This window comes from Prionailurus viverrinus, chromosome B2 (assembly GCF_022837055.1).
Source record: "Prionailurus viverrinus isolate Anna chromosome B2, UM_Priviv_1.0, whole genome shotgun sequence".
NCBI lineage: Eukaryota > Metazoa > Chordata > Mammalia > Carnivora > Felidae > Prionailurus > Prionailurus viverrinus.
In genome coordinates, this window is record NC_062565.1 from 82,814,120 (window position 1) to 82,824,351 (window position 10,232).

General features: G+C 38.0%; 1 long non-coding RNA gene across 1 annotated transcript in view; it reads left to right on the forward strand.

Moving 5' to 3' along the window:
• The window catches only part of LOC125166752 (uncharacterized), a 61,892-nt gene extending 53,046 nt beyond the window's left edge, over nucleotides 1-8,846 (forward strand). The window contains exons 3-5 of the long non-coding RNA XR_007152525.1: nucleotides 5,796-5,865; nucleotides 7,458-7,584; nucleotides 8,768-8,846. This is a non-coding gene — a long non-coding RNA (uncharacterized LOC125166752). The remainder of the gene's footprint in view (nucleotides 1-5,795; nucleotides 5,866-7,457; nucleotides 7,585-8,767) is intronic.
• Nucleotides 8,847-10,232: the final 1,386 nt, after the last annotated feature.

Below are 10,232 nucleotides of genomic sequence, written 5' to 3' on the forward strand. Positions count from 1 at the left end.
CATTTAATTGTATACCATTTCATACTATGTGTACAAAACTGTAAATTAATTACTCTGGTTAAAACGTTTCTGAATAATCAATGAGATTTTATAGACATCTTTTCCCCCTCTGCTTTTTATTTCCTATTATTAATATTTAATATGATTAAAACTTAGATAAATATCTGTACTCCCTCAAATCTTTGCGTACCCTCCCAAAAGTAAAGGTTTGTTTTTTTTTTTAATGTTAAACTGATTTCTTTCTGCATTCATGTAATTTGTTTCTTATGTAAATTCATGTTTTACCTACATTAGCACCAGCCATTGGAGGGGAATTATGGCATCACCAGCTCCTTATTCTAAAAAATGCTACTTTTTAAGGATATTAAAATTCATTGCTCCTCAGCTAAAATTCCATTTGTTGTAAAACAAACTAAATTGGAGAAGCATTAAGGCGTCTGGAAAAACATTAGTTAAGGCAACAAAATAACATTCTTTAAAAAGACTGAATCTCACATTCAAAAATCCATCGGGACAATAACACCTTTCTGTTTATCCAGAGTTGGAGTTTATTCACTATGTTACACTCCGAGCTGACTTTTCCACACCTTTTTCTATTTTGGTTCTGGCCTTCATCTTTAAACAGTCCCCTTGGAAAGGTAATTCTTCTGATACAGAAAAACAACAAAGAGGGGCAAAACGTGTGGAAACAATTTCAAGAGTTGATGTTGTCTACAACCATCATTGATGATAAACAATGGGATTTTTCCTTCCCCGAGAAGATTTTTTTTTTCTGAAGCTTCCTCTTTGAGATTTTTAGATTTAAAGACAGTTTCTCAAAAACCAGCTGTAATGTGTGAGAGCTAGGCCACCCACAGTTATTTTCAGAGAAACAAAGAATGGAAAATACCTAAGAAGGACACTGAAATGTGCCAGTATTTCAGAATTTTCATGGCAAATTATCAGTGTAAGTTTTCTTCGATTCCCGAATTCTCTCATGCTTCTTCAGATGGTGGTAATTCTTCTACTTAAAAAATCCGGTTATTTGTATCTGTTTGTTCACAGTTTGCTGAAAGTAAGCAAAATTAGTGAATAAAATTAACTATTTACCCTCTGTATCTTCACTATACTGTCAAATTTCCGATGACTTCATTTTGTTACGTTTAGTCCAGTTTTTTATTTTATTTTTATTTTTGAGTTCTCTGCAGCAGGAGTCTGGCCTGAATTCCCCAGGTTTCAATCCCTGGAAATGAAAGTTTATAGTCCTTTTTTGGTCTTTAACGTTGCTGGATATCTCTGCCGCAGTGGAGAGTGCTGATTTTCTTCTAAAAACTATCTATTCATTTGACTCCCATGGCAGTATTCTCTCCAGGTTTTCCACATGTCTCTGTAGTATTTTCCTCTCGTTCCCCCCACTCCCGTTGCGAATGTCCATACTCTCCCTTCTACTTGCTCTTTAAATATTGTTAATACTTTCGGTTCCCACCTTGGCTTTTAGCATTGCTTCTTTCTATTCCCTATAGATGATTTCATTTCCCTCTTCACTTTAATTATTGTCTATCTGCATGTAGATAACTTTATTTCTCGAGCTCTGATTTTTTCTGAGCTTTAGGTCATAAGAATATTATTATTATTTACTTTTGGTCATAATGTCATTTGGATAGCCCACCTTCACTTTCACTTTGCCATGCCCCAAACCACTCTTCCCCCTGCATTCCTCACTTCCGCACACCTCGCTCACCATGTCAGAATCATAGGAGCCACCCCAGAGTCCTGCATCTCACACTCCCACATCCTGCCAACTTGACCATGTAAATACAAAGACTACTTCTGTCAAGCTCCACCCTCATGTTGACTGCCCAAGTGTAGGGCTTACCATTTTTCTCACCTTATTTTTTCCAGTAGTTCCTTACAGGAATCCTTTGTTGAAGTACCCAGTTGTAATATCAAGACATTCCATGAATTACCATACCCACTTATCATCCATAAAAAAATTATCTCATTGCTAAAATAATACAAAGGTAAAACAGTTTATGTTATAAATCCTTGAAAATAATACACATATTAATTCTAAGTTTATTGTGTTCAAGAAAGGTAAAATTTTGATAAAGAATCATGCTTGGGGCGCCTGGGTGGCGCAGTCGGTTAAGCGTCCGACTTCAGCCAGGTCACGATCTCGCGGTCCGGGAGTTCGAGCCCCGCGTCGGGCTCTGGGCTGATGGCTCAGAGTCTGGAGCCTGTTTCCGATTCTGTGTCTCCCTCTCTCTCTGCCCCTCCCCCGTTCATGCTCTGTCTCTCTCTGTCCCAAAAATAAATAAACGTTGAAAAAAAAATTAAAAAAAAAAAAAAAAGAATCATGCTTAATAAATTGTTCAAATTTTATTAACTGGAAAATTTCATTCTAGCATAGATAGTGTTACATTTTGGGGTTCCAAAGCATCTTAGGTATATTTTTTGTGACAATTGGGCAAAAAACATCAAATCATCTCTTTCAGGAAACTAACGTTGTAGTTTCTGGTTTAGCTAAGCAGACCTCCTCTCTGGCCTTCTATTGCATTCTGCCTATACCTATTTTAACACTTAGGCATACTATATGGAAATTTCCCATTTATGATTTATGTATTGTCTTTCCAAGTGTACTGTAAGAAACCTACCCATTTTCTTTTTTCTCTGTTTAGTTCTTGTCCAGTGTGTATTAGGCACTTAGTAAATGTTTATGAGCTCACATATTAGAACCAAATATATATGTGTGTGCATATATATATATATATATATACACTTAATGTTTATTTACTTTTGATACAGACAGAACGTCAGTGAGGGAGGGGCAGAGAGAGACGGAGACACAGAATCTGAATCAGGCTCCAGGCTTTCAGCTGTCATCACACAGCCTGACGAGGGGCTCAAACTCACGAACTGTGAGATCGTGACCTTAGCGAAAATCAGATGCTTAACCCACCGAGCCACCCAAGCACCCCTAGAACTAAATGTATACTGTTAAGTAAAGACACTAGTTCCTAATCCTTAGAGAATCAAACATGTTAATTTCGTTGACTTTATCTATGTGAATAGCTGTCACTATGTGATATGACATGGGGTGTGTGTGTGTGTGTGTGTGTGTGTGTGTGGTGTGCAAAACCAGTATTTTACATTTTTCACATTAATGAGGAAAAATATCATTATGTTAAGGCATGTTAGACCAAGGGTTAAAGCAAGAATTCAGTGTTCTGGCACATATTTGTTTATATCATATAAGGACACAGCACTAATATGCTTTGAAGTGATTATTGCTGTGATAAAACACTAAAAAAAAATTATAATCCAATGTGACATGGGAGAGTGAAAATGTAAATGAAAGCAGAACATGCAGATTGTTTTTACGTTGTACCTGCCAGTCAAGCTAAAATTTTATGAAGAACTGAGAAGCAATTTTCACTCATGTACACTGTATCATGTAGGTCATATTCTTTTATGTAAATCCCTTTCACTGGGGTGTTTAAATTTCAATATAAACATAGTTCTAAAAAGTATGGCTTTTATTTCTTTCTCTCTAATTTATTCTGAGTTTTGGAAAGCAAGTGTGTTATCCAGCATGACACCTGTTAGGGGCACTGCTTGAGTAGGTATGAATGCTGGAGCTGGATCTGTTTTGTGTAACTGTGCTATTGCAGGGCACTGTCCTTCCCCATCGTACGTGGTCCCACACACAAGGAACAGGAAGATGAGACTCAGAAGATGTGTATGAATTCACAGGTGAAATTTTGAAAAAGAAGATAGAAGTTTTACTTTATTCCTTGGGAGAGTCTACACATCCATCAGCGTTAAGCCTGTTTTGTGTCTCATCTTTGCAGAGTTAATTGACAAATTCCACATTTTCACATCCATTTTTTCCCCAAACACCCAAAGTTTCCTGTTATGAAAATCTCTCTTTGTCAGTTCATTATAATTTTGGACACAGTCTTTGTCCATTAGCCTCTTCTCTTTTTAGGGGAATGTAACCTAGAACATTCCTAGACTCTGGCAGGATACGCCATTATTGACTTTCAGCCTATGAAAGAAACAAAACAAAGTAAAGAAAACATCCCAAATACATAGGATTTATCCCTAATTGTTCTTATGGTAGTAGATCATGGGATGTGAATTAACCATGGGAAACTTCAGGTCATTTACTATTTATGAAATTTCTATTAATATAGCATATATTATTTTCATTATTTGAAATTATGTTAAGATAAATGCATGTAGCACACTCCTAATTAAATCTAGTGACTTCTTTTTAGTTCTTAAAATTCATTTATGCCAACATACATACTTTAAAAGATTTTGGCATTCGGGACCCAAGCAGGTGGAAGAGTTTGTATTACATTACTCAATATTTCATTTCGTAATTATATTATCCCTAGTTGTAAAAGAAAACAGAAATATAAGACAAGGCAACTGAAAAGAGTTCAAGGGTGCCTGGGTGGCTTAGTCAGTTGAGTGTCTGACTTTGGCTCAGGTCATGATCTCACGGTTCATGAGTTCTAGCCCCACATCAGGCTGTGTGTGCTGACAGCTCAGAGCCTGGAGCCTGCTTCTGATTCTGTGTCTCCCTCTCTCTCTGCCCCTCTCCAGCTCATGCTCTATCTCTGTCTCTGTCTATGTCTCTCTCTCTCTCAAAATCAAATAAACATTAAAAAAAAGAAAAGAGCTTCATGAAGCAGGGGTTTATAGAGGTGAGGTCAGGGTCAAGTGATAGAAAAAAACTGGTGAAGTATCTTATTTCTAGAAACTTCATTCTATATATAAGCATTATTTTATCAAACATAACAACCCAACTAGTACTCTCTCTCCAAATGAGCTTCACTTACAGCCTCTTCATCACAGTTGAAGCCAATTTTATATTTCAAGCTTCTCAATCCCCAAATCATTGAATCATTTTTGATTCTTCTCTTTGTCACACACTGCATCTAATCAATCAGGACAACCTGTTGACTCCATCTTCAAAATGGCCCCAGAATCAGAATGGTTTTTACCACTTCCACGATTCCAATATCAAAGTCCAAGCCTGGATTACTCCAACAGCCTCTTAGTTGGTCTCCCTAATTGTACTCTTTTTTTTTTTAAGTTTATTTATTTTGAGAGAGAAAAAGAGAGAGAGAGAGAGAGAGAGAGAGAGAGAGAGAGAATCCCAATCAGGCTCTGCACTGTCAGCTCAGAACCCCATGCATTGTTGCATCTTACAAACTGTGAGATCATGATCTGAGCCAAAACAAAGAGTCAGATGCTTAACCGATCTAGCCACCCAAGCACTCTAGTACACTTGTTTTCTAATAGACTGTTTTCAAAACTCTCACTGTAGTCAATTTAAAGGGTGAATCAAATCATGTTGCTTCTCCACTCAGAACTTTGCAATGACTCACTTCACTAAAAGTGAAGAAGAAGTTCTTACTTAGCCTATAGGGCTCCACACAACCTGATCCTGTTTCTTCTTTGATTTCACCTGATTCTTCTGTTCTCTTTTCTCTGTATACTCTGGCCATCCTGGTCTTTTCCTTGAGCAAACAAGCCATATCCTTGTCTTCTAGACTTTGTAGCCCCATTACCTTGGCCAAAAATGTTCTCCCAACACTCCTGTCTGAAATTCACATGGCTAACTCACACACCTGTTTTAAGTCTTTGCGTATATGTCATTTGAATATATTATTCTGTTGTCTCTGGCTTTTACTGGCTGTAGTAAAAGATTTGCTACCCATCTCGTTGTGTTCTCCTATAGATAATCCATATTTTTTTTTCCTGCATGTTGAATTTACAAACTTTTTTTGTTTTGTTTTTAGTGTCCTCCAGTGTCATCACTGTGTGTCCAAGTGTCTCTACCTCGATTGGGGTCAGTCATCCTGAAGTCAGGTATCTCATGAATTCTGAAATATAACTCTGTAAATATTACCTCTTCCTTATTTTCTATTTTCTTCTCTTGAGTTTCTGGTGGAATTTTATTGGAATTTGTCATTCTGTTTTCTATGACTTATAATCTACCTTTTATAGATTCCCAGTTTTATCTCTCTGTGTTTTCTGGATGAATTCTTCAGTGTTTACTAAATCTTCAACTGTGTCTAATCTCCTCTTTGATTTACGTACTGAGTGTTTAATTTCAAAGACTGTATTTTTTAATTTTAAAATACTCATTGGACTTTTGTCAAAGCTGACAGGTCTTATTTTAAAGTCTCTACACGAATGTTCTGTTAAACTAAAGTTACATGATAACATGGTGACTGTTTCTGTTGATTTGCTCAAGGTGGATTTTCATGCATTTTCTTATTTCATAAACCTGAACCTGAAAAAGTGTAATGATAGAAGTTGAGAGTTGATGAATAAATGAATTTTGACATGGGACAGAAACAAATTCAGAACTTTTCCAAAGTTTTCTCTCTTGCTATTCTTAGTCTAACCACAAAGATATTTCACCAATAAAGTCCTGAATGAGAGCAGGTCTGAGGGTAGGTCTGAATGATAGCAGGACAAATCCAAGAGAGACAAATTTCCTTCTGCTGCAGGCCATCTTCTTTTTCCCTTCCCTACTCCACAACTTTCTGCAGAAGTAACTCTTAGTTACCTTAGCATTTTTGTGGATCTTAGATCTAATTTATGCTGCTTGCCCAAGGCCTCACTCCTTTGTATGCTTCTGTGATAACAACTCTAATTCTAGGTTACTGACATTAACGATCCTTTTTCCACCTCCCCCAGACTCTTATTGCAGTTTTGGCCCCCGTTGATTTCATTAACATATTTTTCAACTCAACTGTGCATTTATTATTTTTTTGATGTTTTATTTATTTGAGAGAGAGAGAGAGAGAGAGAGAGAGAGAGAGAGGAGTGGGGGAGGGTCAAAAAGATAGGGAGAGAGAGAGAGGATCTGAAGCGGGCTCTGAGCTGACAGCAGTGAGCCCATGCAGGGCTGAAACTCAGAAACCTTGAGAGTTAACCAAAATGACCTAAGCTAAAGTTGGATGCTCAACCAACTGAGCCACCCAGGTGCCCCTCAACTCTGCATTTAAAAAATAGTTGTTATATATATTTCAGTATTTGTAGGCTCTATGGTCTTCCATATTAAAGTATTACAATATGCTAGATAGTCTATATTCAATGTTCTGTGATTAAAAAAAAGAATAATAATTCATAGCCCAATTTATCTCTATATATTTTACATTTTTATCCACTAGCATTAGTAGCTTTGTTCTAAGATTAGATGGTGTTTATTCAATGAAATCTGGTTTAAAATAACAGACTCTTATCTGCCTGCGTTCGATTGCCATCGTAGTTAAGTTCAAATATACCGGAACCCCTGTTTTTCTTCAATAAAATAGGTATAATTCTATGAGCTTCTAATTTTATAATTAATTATCCAAATGATTAATATGCTTATAAAAATAATCTCTTACAAAATATAGTATATAAATATGCCACATAAACAATTGAAATTTCTCATTGACTTCTTATAGAAAAATAGTTATTCCACATGCCTCCATGGCAGCAAAGAACATTGGTGCCTACTACGAATACTTCAGACTAGACAAGAAGACGCAATCCAGTGTGCCTGTCCCTGCATGTGATGGTGTAAAAGTCAGGGTGAGATATCAATATAATACCAAGTTTTAAACCTAACTAAGGGTCTATAAAGGGTGTTAGCAGCAAACCTTTTTTATTCTAAAGGACACTGAGAAATAGGGCAACACTCGTATAGGCTTTTTGGCCACCTGTAGAGTGCCACTAAGAATATTACCTTTTGGGGCACCTGGGTGGCTCAGTCAGTTAAGCGTCCGACTCCAGCTCAGGCCATCATCCCATGGTTCTTGAGTTCCAGCCCTGCATTGGGCTTTGTGCTAACAGCTCAGAGCCTGGAGCCTGCTTCAGATTCTGTGCCTCCCTCTCTCTCTGCTCCTCCCTGCACGTGCTCTCTATATCTCTCTCAAAAATAAATGAACATTAAAAAAAAAAAAAGAGGATGTCACCTTTTGACCTTTCCTACAAATACTGGATCCCAACCAGTTCAGGGCCTCGTGTGATTTTATACCTGCTACAGAGGTTTTCAATGTCCTCTACATCTGAAGCAGGTATGTTCTAATAGATTATTCAAGTAGCTGTTCAAATTGTAGGACACGGGCTACAGCTAAGCATTATACACAAAGACAAACCAACCTCCAAACAACTTGACTAGTGGGAAAATAATGTGGGCTTCCCACAGGATGACATCCCTAAAATGACCCTCTTGTCACAGTAGGTTCTCCAGACAGTGTCAGCATAACTGCACTGTCCCTGAGGGATGGGAGTGTGAAGGACAGCCCCAGGCCTTGCAGGGGAGAGGTTTCCTGTACAAAGCCAAATGGCCTGATTAAACCACCCCTCTGTGCCTTTAGATTATTGAACGTTTTGTTCTAACCAGCTAAACTGACACTGTAATGGTGCCTGAGGTAATGCTACATAGCTGAGCATTGCCAAGGAATAGTCCTCGCCTGTGTATAAAAGGTGGCAGCCAGCAGGTAAAATGTGGGCTGAATTAGGTAGCAGACAAGGCAGAGCTGAGCCAGAAACACAAAGCGCATTTATTCACAGACCTAGGCTATTCTTCTAGAAAGGCATTGTGGACAAAACTGCTGTTCTCATGCTGATTTTCTCTGTTATCCCTTTACATTCTGACAACAACATTGTCAACAGAAGCACCATCCAACATGGGCACTTCTATGTGTCTGCCCCTTGCCTTGTTTTTGTAACCTTAAACTCTAACTGCTTCCCATTTCTTTCTCTTAAACAGATACATGCAGAAGGAAATCACCGGACAAATGCCTGGGTTTGTAAAAGGGCTACTATTCCATAATGGAGCTTTGGTATTTTTCTAAGGCTTTACTGTCTTTTCTTCTTTGTTTTTATTTATTTTGCATTATATTTGGCATCGATGATAAAGATCCAGACTTCAGTAAGGCAACTTTCCTTGGTGTTTTACATTTACTGACTTAACATTGACGTGGCTTAGTCTTATCCATATGCTTCAGAATATTAACCTATGTGCATATTGTTCTCATTTTTGTTACGTGGTGAAATGAACCACTGTTTCATGATGACAGTGGCCAGGTAATTCCAGAGAAGAGAAGAAATGATTTCACATGCCTTAGTTCTGCCTTCCAAGTGAGATTATAAGCTACTTCACAGCAGAGGACATAATTCTTCTATATCTTTTCCACACAGCGCTGGCTATTTGTATGCTAGTATCTCTGCCTATATACATTCTCACCTCCATATGCAATCCCTGCTGTACTCCACTGAGAATTTATCCTTCTGAAATACCGCTTTTATCATTAACTCACCTGCTTTAAAACTTTCAATAGATCCTTGAAACCTGCAGGATAAAGTGTGCAATTCATCATCACATGTATCATTTCAGTCGTGTTCCTCACTGGTCCACACCCAAACATTGACAAGATTGTGCGTGCCTTTGGTGGTCTCCAATACTGGAAGTGGGCGGCAGGGGAGGGCTGCAGTTGGGGATAGGAGGAATAAAGCTCAAAACTGTGTCCAGCAACAGTCCATGCTGGCCTGCAGTGGTGTAGGAGCAGACACTGGGGCCGTGGCTGCGAAGCTGGAAGTTTACACGTGTAATTAAGAGCAACCTTGAGACTAAATACTCTGAAGGTAGGTGGCTTCCATTTCCTAAAGCTGGAAGTGGGATGTGAAAAGAAGGACAAGACAGTCCAAGGAACAGTGTTTGGATTATCTCAAAGAGTGTAGAGAAAACAATTATAAATCCTATTTTATAAATTTCATAGCAGACCTGAAGCTTGACTCCTTATTGTTCATTTAGGAAATGCTACTATTCGCTGGTAGTGAGCTCTTGTGTATATGTGTGTTCTTCTGAACAACAGCAAAACTAATTACTTAATATGGAGATTTTTGAATATTAAAATCAAGTAATGCATTTTTCCCAATTTCAGAGATAGCATGGACATGAAAATAAAAATGTTAACCAAGGGGCGCCTGGGTGGCTCTGTCAGTTAAGCGTCTGACTTCAGCTTAGGTCATGATCTCACGGTTCATGGGTTTGAGCCCTGCATTGGGCTCTTTGCTGCCTGCTTCGGATTCTGTGTCTCTGTTTCTCTGCCCCTCCCCTGCTCACGCTCTGTCTCTCTTTCTCTCTCAAAAATAAATAAACATTTAAAAAAGTGTTAACCAAAATGATACTTTGAGAAATGATTGGATATTTTTAATCCGAAATCAAAAAGAAT